This window comes from Protopterus annectens, chromosome 1.part0, assembly GCF_019279795.1.
Source record: "Protopterus annectens isolate FY-2018-M chromosome 1.part0, PAN1.0, whole genome shotgun sequence".
Classification (NCBI taxonomy): Eukaryota; Metazoa; Chordata; order Ceratodontiformes; family Protopteridae; genus Protopterus; species Protopterus annectens.
Genome location: NC_056725.1, coordinates 353737271 through 353747156, shown reverse-complemented (window position 1 = coordinate 353747156; position 9886 = coordinate 353737271). Strand labels below are relative to the sequence as shown.

Genomic DNA, 9886 nt, shown 5'->3' with positions numbered 1-9886 from the left:
ATTAAACCCCCTATGGCAGATCCAGCTGTGATTGCTGTCTCAGCAGACAGACAGTCCAGGCACCTTCCCTCTTCTTCCCTACTGCCATCAGATAAAGACAGTAAGATGATGGACAGATTAGGAAAGATTTACACCTCTTCAACCCTTGCCTTTAGAGCCATCAGTTACCAAACTCATATGGTCAAGTACACCTTAGACCTAGTCTCCCAGGCCACATATCTGCTCTCCTCCATGGCAGATTCTCCCACCAAACCTCAGGTTACCTCTAAACCAGGGGTTCCCAAAGTATGCGCCACGGCGCCCTGGGGAACCACGTCTTCCTCACAGGGGTGCTGCGAACTAATAAGCTTAGCTGCAAAATAAACCACAAACTAATGAGCTTAGCTACTAAGCTTATTAGTTTGCAGTTTATTTTGCGGCCGTGCTAAAGGTTATTACAGTATAACAGCGTGTTTACACTGTGATCTGCCTCCATGATATTATATTACAAACACCTGGATACCGCCTAATCCTCCCTTTGTCTGCCTGCGGGTACCCAAGCTCATTAGTAAGACACATTTCCTTTGACAGATCACAGTCTGTCCTCACAGTGCCACCTACCCACGGCGGGTCAGTCCATGTCTTTTAAAGGATCCGTGCGGCTCCGCCTCCATTGACTGATGACTTGGTGGTCCAGCCTCCACTCTTACTTTGCCCAGGACCCCGCCTCCCTTCGGACTCTCGCACATACGCTACTGGCATGGGATGGCAGAATGGACCGGTGTACTGCGGTCAGCCCGCTTGGGCACTGTGGCTAGCTACAGTACAGCCCGAAGATACAGGGGACAGGGCCTCAGTTAATGGAGGGATGTTGAGGGTTGCAGATGGAGCACGGGTACAGATGCAGCTTTTCGTATCTAGGCAGCCACTTAGTAGTATAGGGGCCACTGTAAAGCCACTGGAAGGCAACTGGAACCCTTCACCTTGGTTGTCATTTATCGAAGAGAGCTCCCAGTTGTGGCAAGAGGGCTCCAGGGGTCAGCAGAACCCATGCCAAGATGAAGGTGCTTGGGCCACTGATATTCAGCTGCTTGGTCCTGTACAGCAACTTTGGGGCCAAAGCTCTGTTGTGGTGGAGCTGCTTGTTCAAAAACTCTTTTTTGTCTCTTTGCATATGATGGGACAAAATGGGAGCACTACCAGAGCAAGGATTTTTTAATTGTAGTAGTGGAACGATCCTCTGGCATCACTCTGTGGGTCAAGGTGCTGCTCTTTGTGGTTCTTTGTTTGTCTTCTCTGTTGACTGGGCTAAACCTCAGTCTTTTGGCTCTGAACCCAGTGGAGCTCAGAGTGATTCAGAACAGTGGCACAGAAAAAGAGAAGGAATATGCCAAGAGGATTGAATCTGTCCGTATACATGGTAGCTTTTTGCTGTGCACCCTACTTTTAAGCAAAGTTCTTGTCAATGTTACTCTGGCTGTTTGGCTTTCAGAAATATTTGGTGGCTCCTGGGTTGCATTACTGATGTGTACTGTTTGCATTTTCATGCTAGCAAAGATCATTCCGTACTTGGTATGTTCTCAACATGGGCTGGCAATTGCTTCTAAGACAATTTGGGTGACTAGATTCTTCACGGCTATAAGCTCTCCGCTGTCTTATCCCATCAGTAGGATTCTAGATGGAATACTGCATCAAGAAATCCGCACATTCTATACACATGAAAAGTTGCTGGAAATGTTGAGGGTCACAGATCCTTATGATTTAGTCAAAGAGGAGCTAAACATAATCCAGGGTGCACTAGAGCTGCGGACCAAGGTAGTGGAAGATGTCATGACCCCTCTGAATGACTGCTTCATGCTGAGCTCTGATTTTGTTCTGGATTTCCAACACAATGACAAAGATTATGCAGAGTGGATACACTCTTATCCCAGTATATGAGAATGATAGGTCAAACATCATAGATATCTTGTTTGTCAAAGATCTGGCATTTGTAGACCCTGATGATTGCACCCCCTTGAAAACAGTAACTAAGTTCTACAACCATCCACTGCATTATGTGTTTAATGATACAAAACTGGACGCAGTACTTGAGGAGTTCAAAAAGGGTAAGTGTTCTGTTTTCACTGAACAGTAATGGCAGCAATAAATGTATGCATCTGATAAGATGGGAATGTAAATAAAATATTTTTCTTTTCTGGTGGGTGAGCTTTGGACATTTAAACTGTGTCAGGACTGGGTATGAAACTGGTGTGCATTAAACACTGCTTAAAGGTTTTTATGAATTTGTTATATTAACAGTATGGAACTCTTAATGGACAGTGGTTCAGATTTACGGTTTGCAGGATGTGCTTTATTAAGCTGAGGAAATCTATGCGGCAAGTCATTGTCTTGGTTAGCTCTGTGTATGTTTAGCATCACATTTCTGTACACCTGTTTAATTTTATAGTATGACTATTGGTGATACGCCACATTTTACATTGTGTGGCAGTGGAGTAAAACTTTTCTCTCTCCCACTTATTCTTGCCATTAATATAAACTATCAGTGTGCAGTATTTTATAGTTACTCATTTTTTATCCTTTCTATTCAAATACTTGCATATAACGTTGTATAAGCTGCCCTCAGATTAACTGTATTGATTTGCTTCAGTGTTTCTATCACACCTTTTCCCAATTTGTGTTTCTGTGAGATTGCTTTAATAAAATTTTTAGATTTGTTATGCTGCCTTGGGGCAGCTTTCATGAGGCTGCTGGGGTGCAGTGTGTAGAGTGCATTGACGGAAAGATGAGTGAAAGCATTAAACAGCCCTTTATGACTTAAAAGTGCAATAGTACGCATGTCAAGCATATTTTACATTTGTCAGTCTGTGTATTTATCAGATGAAGTGAAATAATCTGTTCTTGGTGGTGGTTGATACACCTGTGTAAAATAAAGTTGGTGGTCTTAAAAATTCACATTTTGTGGCTTAGCATGTATTGGGAAAGAGTATACATTTCAGATCCCTTCCAGATGTTCTTCATCTCATATTGCTGCAGTCCTTACACTTGGGTAGTCCGCTGTCCTCGGTCGGCCCGAATATCAAAGTATAAGGCTGACGTCGGTCAAGGCGCATTTGACTGACATCAGGACGTCAGGGTACAAATGCGCATGACTGACGTCATATCCTCAGTCTTTTTTGCCGCATGGTCCGATGCAGAAGCAGCATTGCAAGTGCCGGTTGGCGTTCTGAGATTTTTCGATTTTGAAGTTTCAGACCGAGTTCAAAGTTGGCTAAGTACCCCGTTGGGGAATATTTTAGTTTTTTCTTGCCTCAGTGATTTACGGAATGTCAGAACAACTCAATAATTGCATTTCTTGTGCAAAACAGATATCGCATAGAGATTATCATACTTTGTGTATTCCTTGCTTAGGGGCCTGAGCACGACGTTGTTGGCTGTCGCTCTTGTGCTAGATTTAATAAACGCACTATAAAGAGAAGGTTGGATTGTGCAAGGTTAGTCTTTGGGAAGCGGTGCAATTATAAAATGCCGTCGGATGCTCCGGCGCCCGCTTCTTCGAAGAAGCGCAAGGACAAAGCAGTTAAGCCTAGGCTAGAAGAACCGTCTGTACCGGACGCCGGTTCTTTAGAGGTGTCGGTGGAGCCGGTGGCTCCACCGGAGGTTTCTTTGTGTTCCCAGGGTGAGACTTTATTATTGCAAGATGTGGCCTCTCAGGAGGCAAGTCAGGCTGAGGGGCTTCTCAGGTTACTATACTCCCCTCCCTTCCTAGGGTGGCTAGGCCCTCTCCTTCTGTTTCAAAGGCTTCTCCCAGGGGCAGGCCAGGTTTAGCTTCAGTTGGTGTTACCCCTAGCTCTTCAGGAACTGTGCCCAAGAAGCATATGCTTAAAATGGCAGAAGATTTGATTACTTTGATTAGGGGTTCTATGCCCCCTCCTGATAAGAGACCTAGGATGGAGCCTGAGCTGGGGGGTTTTGAGCAGGCTTCAGATGTTTGAGTCTTCGGCTGAAGACTTGCAGGAGTACTCTCCTTATTCTGATTCTGATGTGGATGATTCTACTCCTTCTGCTTCTCCTCCTGAGGATTTTTCTTTTTCAGAAACTCTTCATTCCATGAGGGAGCATTTTAAGTGGGAAGGTCAAGACTTCTCTGATTCCAGGAAAAGGCTTAGGGAATTTTTGTTTTTACCCCAGCATAGGCCTTTGGCTATACCTCCTGTTTTGGATGTAGTGGAAGATGTTTTTTCTGAGGCTTCTCTTAATCCTGATTCTTTGCCTCCTGCTCCTGTTAAGCCGGATAGGTATTACAGGGTGCCTGAAGCTCATAAGTATCTTTTTAAGAGTCCTAGGGCAGACCCAGAAACTGTTAGCCAGGGGCCTAAAGGTGTTAAGGCTTCTGTTGTAAAGAATCCGGTTCCTGCAGACAAAGAGGCTAGGGCCTTGGATAGATGGGGAAAGAAAGTTTATACTTCTTCCACTCTTGCTATGAGGGCTTTGAATTGCCAAGTTTCACATGTTGAAATACCAAAACTATCTCCTTTCACAATTGAAGTCTAAGGTTGATGCTCTGGCAGTAGGTATTGATTGTAAAGAGTTGCAAGATTTAGTACATGTTTCTGAACAGGTGGGTAAGCATTCTTTGCAATGTGGTTTTGATGCTGTACAGGCCTCGTCTAGGGTGGCTGCCACTGGGTCAGTTCTTCGCAGGCACGCCTGGCTAAGGGATCAAATTTTGTCTGAACATGTTAAAACAAGGATTTTAGATGCTCCTTTACAATCTGACGTGTTGTTTGGTCCTCCTGTTGAGGCAGTTTTAAAGAAAATGGAAGACAAGGCTAAGTCTATGCAGACTGTTAAAGATTTTTTGCAGGTCCAGCCTCCAAAGTTTAGTAGAAATTGGCCTACTAAGGGGTGGACGTATCATTCTTATGATTCCCAGTCTAGGGGTAGATCTAGACGTGGTAGGGGCAGAGCTCAGGGCTCTTTCAGGCCTAGAACAGGGAGTTCTCCTGCACAGTCTTCGGTGAGGGCAGGGGTCAGTCCTTTCGTAAACAGACCCAATGACCTACCTTTTCAGCTGCCAGAGCCTTCTTGTCTGGCAGCACCTTTGGGAGGAAGGTTGGCACTTTTCAAAGAAAATTGGAGTTTAATTACCCAAGACAGATGGGTATTGGATATCATACACCACGGTTACAGGTTTTATTTCCATACCTTGCCTCCTTTCAAAGGCATGCCAGACGTTCCTCCTCAACAAAGAATAGAGGCTCACAAGCAAGTTTCTCTGTTACTCCAAATAGGGGCCATACAGCCGGTCCCTATGCCAGAAGTGGGCCTAGGATTTTATTCTCGCCTGTTCCTAGTACCAAAGAAGGGGAACACGTGGAGACCAATTTTGGATTTATCTACCCTCAACACTTATCTGGACATTCCCAAGTTCAAAATGTTGGCGTTACAGCAGCTTTTACCTCTGCTGGGCAAAGATCATTGGATGGTAACTTTGGATCTCAAGGAGGCTTACCTTCATGTTCCTATCAGACTAAGTTGCAGGAAGTATCTGCGTTTTCGAGCTGGGACTTCTCACTATCAGTTCTCTGCATTGCCCTTTGGCTTATCTACTGCGCCCAGAGTGTTCACGAAAGTTCTGGCTCCAGTGATAGCTTTCTTCAGGCTAAAAGGAATACAGATCTATCCTTATTTGGACGACTGCCTGATTCTGGCTCAAGGAAGGGAAGAGCTTCTTCATCATTTGGAATATGTGATAGCAGTGCTAAGATGCCTGGGGTATTCTGTGAACGAAATAAAGTCCAGTCTAGTACCCTCTCAGGACATGTGCTTTCTGGGTGTGAGACTGAATACAGCATCCCAGATGGCCCTTTTAACCCCGGACAAACAAAATAGTCTATCCCTTTACTTCCATCAGCTATCTCATCAGTCCGGGCTGACTGCAAGGACAGTCCTTCAAGCCTTAGGGTTCATGGCATCTTGTATTCTGGTGCTTCCCAATGCCAAACTGCATATGAGGAAGCTGCAATGGTATCTCAAAATGTATGGACACAGCACTGCCAGGATCTAGACACTGTCATTCAAATAATACCTTGCATTCAAAAGGAATTTTTGTGGTGGGCTCAGGAATGTCACCTAAACAAGGGACTCTCTGTGACCCGGCCAGAGGCGAGTCAGATTTTAACGACAGATGCCTCAGACAAAGCTTGGGGAGCTCATCTAAATGGAAAGTGGATACAAGACAAGTGGCCTGCCAGACTACAACATCTACATATCAACCTGAAGGAGATGTTAGCAGTCCAGTTTGCATTAATAGCTTTCAAGGATTTACTTCTTCCAGGGCAGGTGTTGATTCTAACAGACAACACAACTGTCATGTGGTACATCAACAAGCAAGGGGAACGCATTCCTATCCTCTATGCAGGCAAGCAATGATTTTGTGGGAGACTGCTCTCAGTTTACAGCTCAATCTTCAGGCAAGGTTTCTGCCAGGAGCACAGAACTCCTTAGCAGATGTGTTGAGCAGGCAATTATGGATCCCCACGAGTGGAAATTGGATCCTCATGTATTTCAGAAATTGACAGTGTCATGGGGAACTCCAGACATAGATCTGTTCGCTTCTCCACTAAACCATCAGCTGCCAAAGTTTTGCACAAAAAGGTTTCATCCCACAGCTTGGAAAGTGGATGCTCTTTCTTTCAATTGGAGCAATCTTCATGTGTATGCCTTTCCTCCTCTGCCTCTCCTCCCAAAGGTACTTCTAAAGGTCAGACAGGACAAGCCAAGGATGATTTTAATAGCTCCAGATTGGCCTCGACAGCACTGGTACCCATTACTGAGAAGTCTGGTACGGAAGCCTCCATGGCCTTTGCCTTGATTCCACACCTGTTGTCACAGGAGGACAGCCATTTGCTGAATGTCAAACTTCACTCTCTTCACCTAACGGCCTGGCATATTCTGTTTTGAACCATAGAGGGTCTCAACTTCCACAACAAGTTTTGAATGTGATTTTGGAAGCTAGAAGGCCTAGTACAAGGAAAGTGTACGCAGATAAATGGAAGAGATTTTTATTTTGGAGTGCAGCAAAAGATTTTGATGTTTCTGAGTCTAATTTGAGTGTGGCTCTTCAATATCTTACTGAGTTACTGGACAAAGGTTTGTCTTTCTCTTCTATTAAGGTTCATGCTGCAGCAATTTCAGCTCACTATGATTGTGTCCCACCATTGTTTTCTCATCCTTTGTTCAAGCAATTTCTTAGAGGGGCAAAGAATATAAGACCCCCACGAAGAGCTCCTACTCCTGCTTGGGATCTCAATTTTGTGTTGGGGAAACTCACTCTACAACCTTTTGAGCCTGCAGCTACTTCTGAGTTGAAATATTTATCATGGAAGACTGCTTTTTTGTTGGCCATTACCTCTGCAAGAAGGGTTTCTGAATTGCAGGCCCTTATGGCGGTTGAGCCTTTCTTGATTTTCCATAAGGATAGGGTATCATTACGTACTAATCCTTCCTTTATGCCTAAGGTGGTTTCTAGTGTGGCTTTAAACCAAACTATTCATTTGCCTACTTTTTATGCAAATCCCCAAAATAAAGGGGAAAAGATTTTGCACACTTTAGATGTACACAGGCAGTTGCGTTATTTGGACAGAAAAAGGCAGTCTCAGCAGTTGTTTGTTTCTTTTGCTTTGAGTTCTCAGGGCAAGCCTGTGTCTAAACAAACTATTTCTAAGTGGATTGGGTTTTGCATTGCTTTCTGTTATTCCCATCATGGCAAGGAGATTCCAGCTGGGATTAGGCCTCATTCCACTAGGGCTACTGCCACTTCAACAGCTTTTTTGAGGGGAGTGGCAACCAAGGATATTTTGGAGGCAGCTACTTGGAGTTCAGTGCATACTTTCTCTAGGCATTATCACCTGCCACTTTACTCTAAATCCAGGGCTGGTTTTGCCACTGCTGTTTTGCAGGGCATTTTGGCAGCTCCTGCTTCCTTGTAGTTAGCCATCCTCCCTTACCTCTGCTTTGGGATTCTACCCAAGTGTAAGGACTGCAGCAATGTGAGATGAAGAACATAGTACAGTTTTGTACATACCATAAATGTAGATGTTCGAAGATCCACATTGCTGCAGTCCAATTTACCCTCCCTCCTTCCCCTCTGCAGTTAGAGGTGGTTGTGTGGGTTGGGTTGTACATATTGTGTATATTGTATATATTGTACATATAGTTAGTGCAAGGGTAGTTGGTTGGTTGTTTGCTGTCTTTTGGTTTTGACCTTTATTTTTAGGGTCTTCTGACATCTGGGGCAAGAAAAGACTGAGGATATGACGTCGGTCATGCGCATTTGTACCCTGACGTCCTGATGTCAGTCAAATGCGCCTTGACCGACGTCAGCCTTATACTTTGATATTCGGGCCGACCGAGGACAGCGGACTACCCAAGTGTAAGGACTGCAGCAATGTGGATCTTCGAACATCTACATTTATGGTAGGTACAAAACTGTACTTTTTGTGGCTTTATCTGCTTCATTGTACTCTGTTTCTCTTAAATAACAGCATAAAAGATTGTTAATACCTCCAACTGTTCAGATGTATGCATTTTCCCCCTCATTGGGAAGTCTGTAGGTGGTAGCTAAACACTGAGCAATTAAAGCTTTCTTTAGGGAAGGGGAAAATAGAAATGCCTAAGTAGTGCTGCTGGAGATCCAACTATGCTTTGCATATGGTTTGTTGCATTTTGCCAATTTACATTCAACAATACCATACTGTAGTGTGCAATAAAAGCTTGCCTACCATTGAAAAGTACAGTAGAGTTAGTTGTAGTGATTTCAAATGAAGTGCTTGTTGCCCGCAGTAACGAGTGTTGTGTGGTTTGTTGATTTACTGTCTGGCAAAGGTCAGATAACTCTGGAAGTTATTGGATGCCAGAACTGTTAAGCCAGTGGTAGTAATTACTTTTGTTTACTTTAGAATTTGACGGGGAGGGGGTGCCTTGGGAAAACCTGGATTCAACAAGGGAGCCGAGAATCGAAAAAGTTTGGGAACCACTGCTCCAAACAGTCTTTAGCTGCTCAAGTTGCCAGGCATTCCATTAAATGCAACTGTGATGCTGCAGACGTATCAGCTGGGTCAACTGCATCTGCTTCAGTACTGCGTAGGTACTCCTGGCTCAGGCTACAGCCCTTACCAGATGATTTCAAAAACAAGATAATGCATGCCCTTCTTGACAACAAGTTCCATTTGGGAAGCAATCAGCAGAACGGTTTAAAAATCTGCAAGATAAAAGCAAGGAGCTGCAGGATCTCAAAAGTCTCTTTCTCTCCTCAGTCCCTGAATTTCATATAAGTTACCCCGGCAAGCCAAGTATCGTCAGGAAGGCCTCTGCACCCCTACCTCCAAGCCAAGGAAAGGTGCCAGGAAGCCTCCATCCTCCAGGACTAGCTCCTCTCTCACTACTCCAAGCCAGCCCTTTCCTGACGGGCCTAACAATGCTTGACTATCACCCATCTCCTTCTTCCTCTTTTTGCCCGCCTCGCTCACTGTTTTCCTGGCCACATAGTCCACCACTGGGGTACACCACAGATAGATCTGTTTGCCTCCCCTCAGAACAGACAACTACAACTATTCTGCTCAAGGTCTCCCTTTCCACAGTCTTGGAGAGTGGATGCCTTCTCAATTTCCTGGAAGGGAATGTTCCTGTATGCATTTCCCTTCCCCCAAATATAGAAGGTCCTGCTGAAAATTCAGCAGGACAATCCAGAAATCTTGCTGGTGATCCCCTATTGGCCAAGGCAGCACTGGTTCCCCCCTTCTATTGTCACTAGCCAGGGGCAGTCACCACAGCTTGCCTCACAAGGTGGATCTCATCACACAACAGAAGGAATCTCACATCCACCCACACCTGCAATCTCTCTCCG

General features: G+C 44.8%; 1 pseudogene; it reads left to right on the top strand.

Annotated features, from left to right (window-relative positions):
• Positions 1-739: 739 nt before the first annotated feature.
• The window catches only part of LOC122806519, a 163253-nt pseudogene continuing 154106 nt past the window's right edge, over positions 740-9886 (top strand).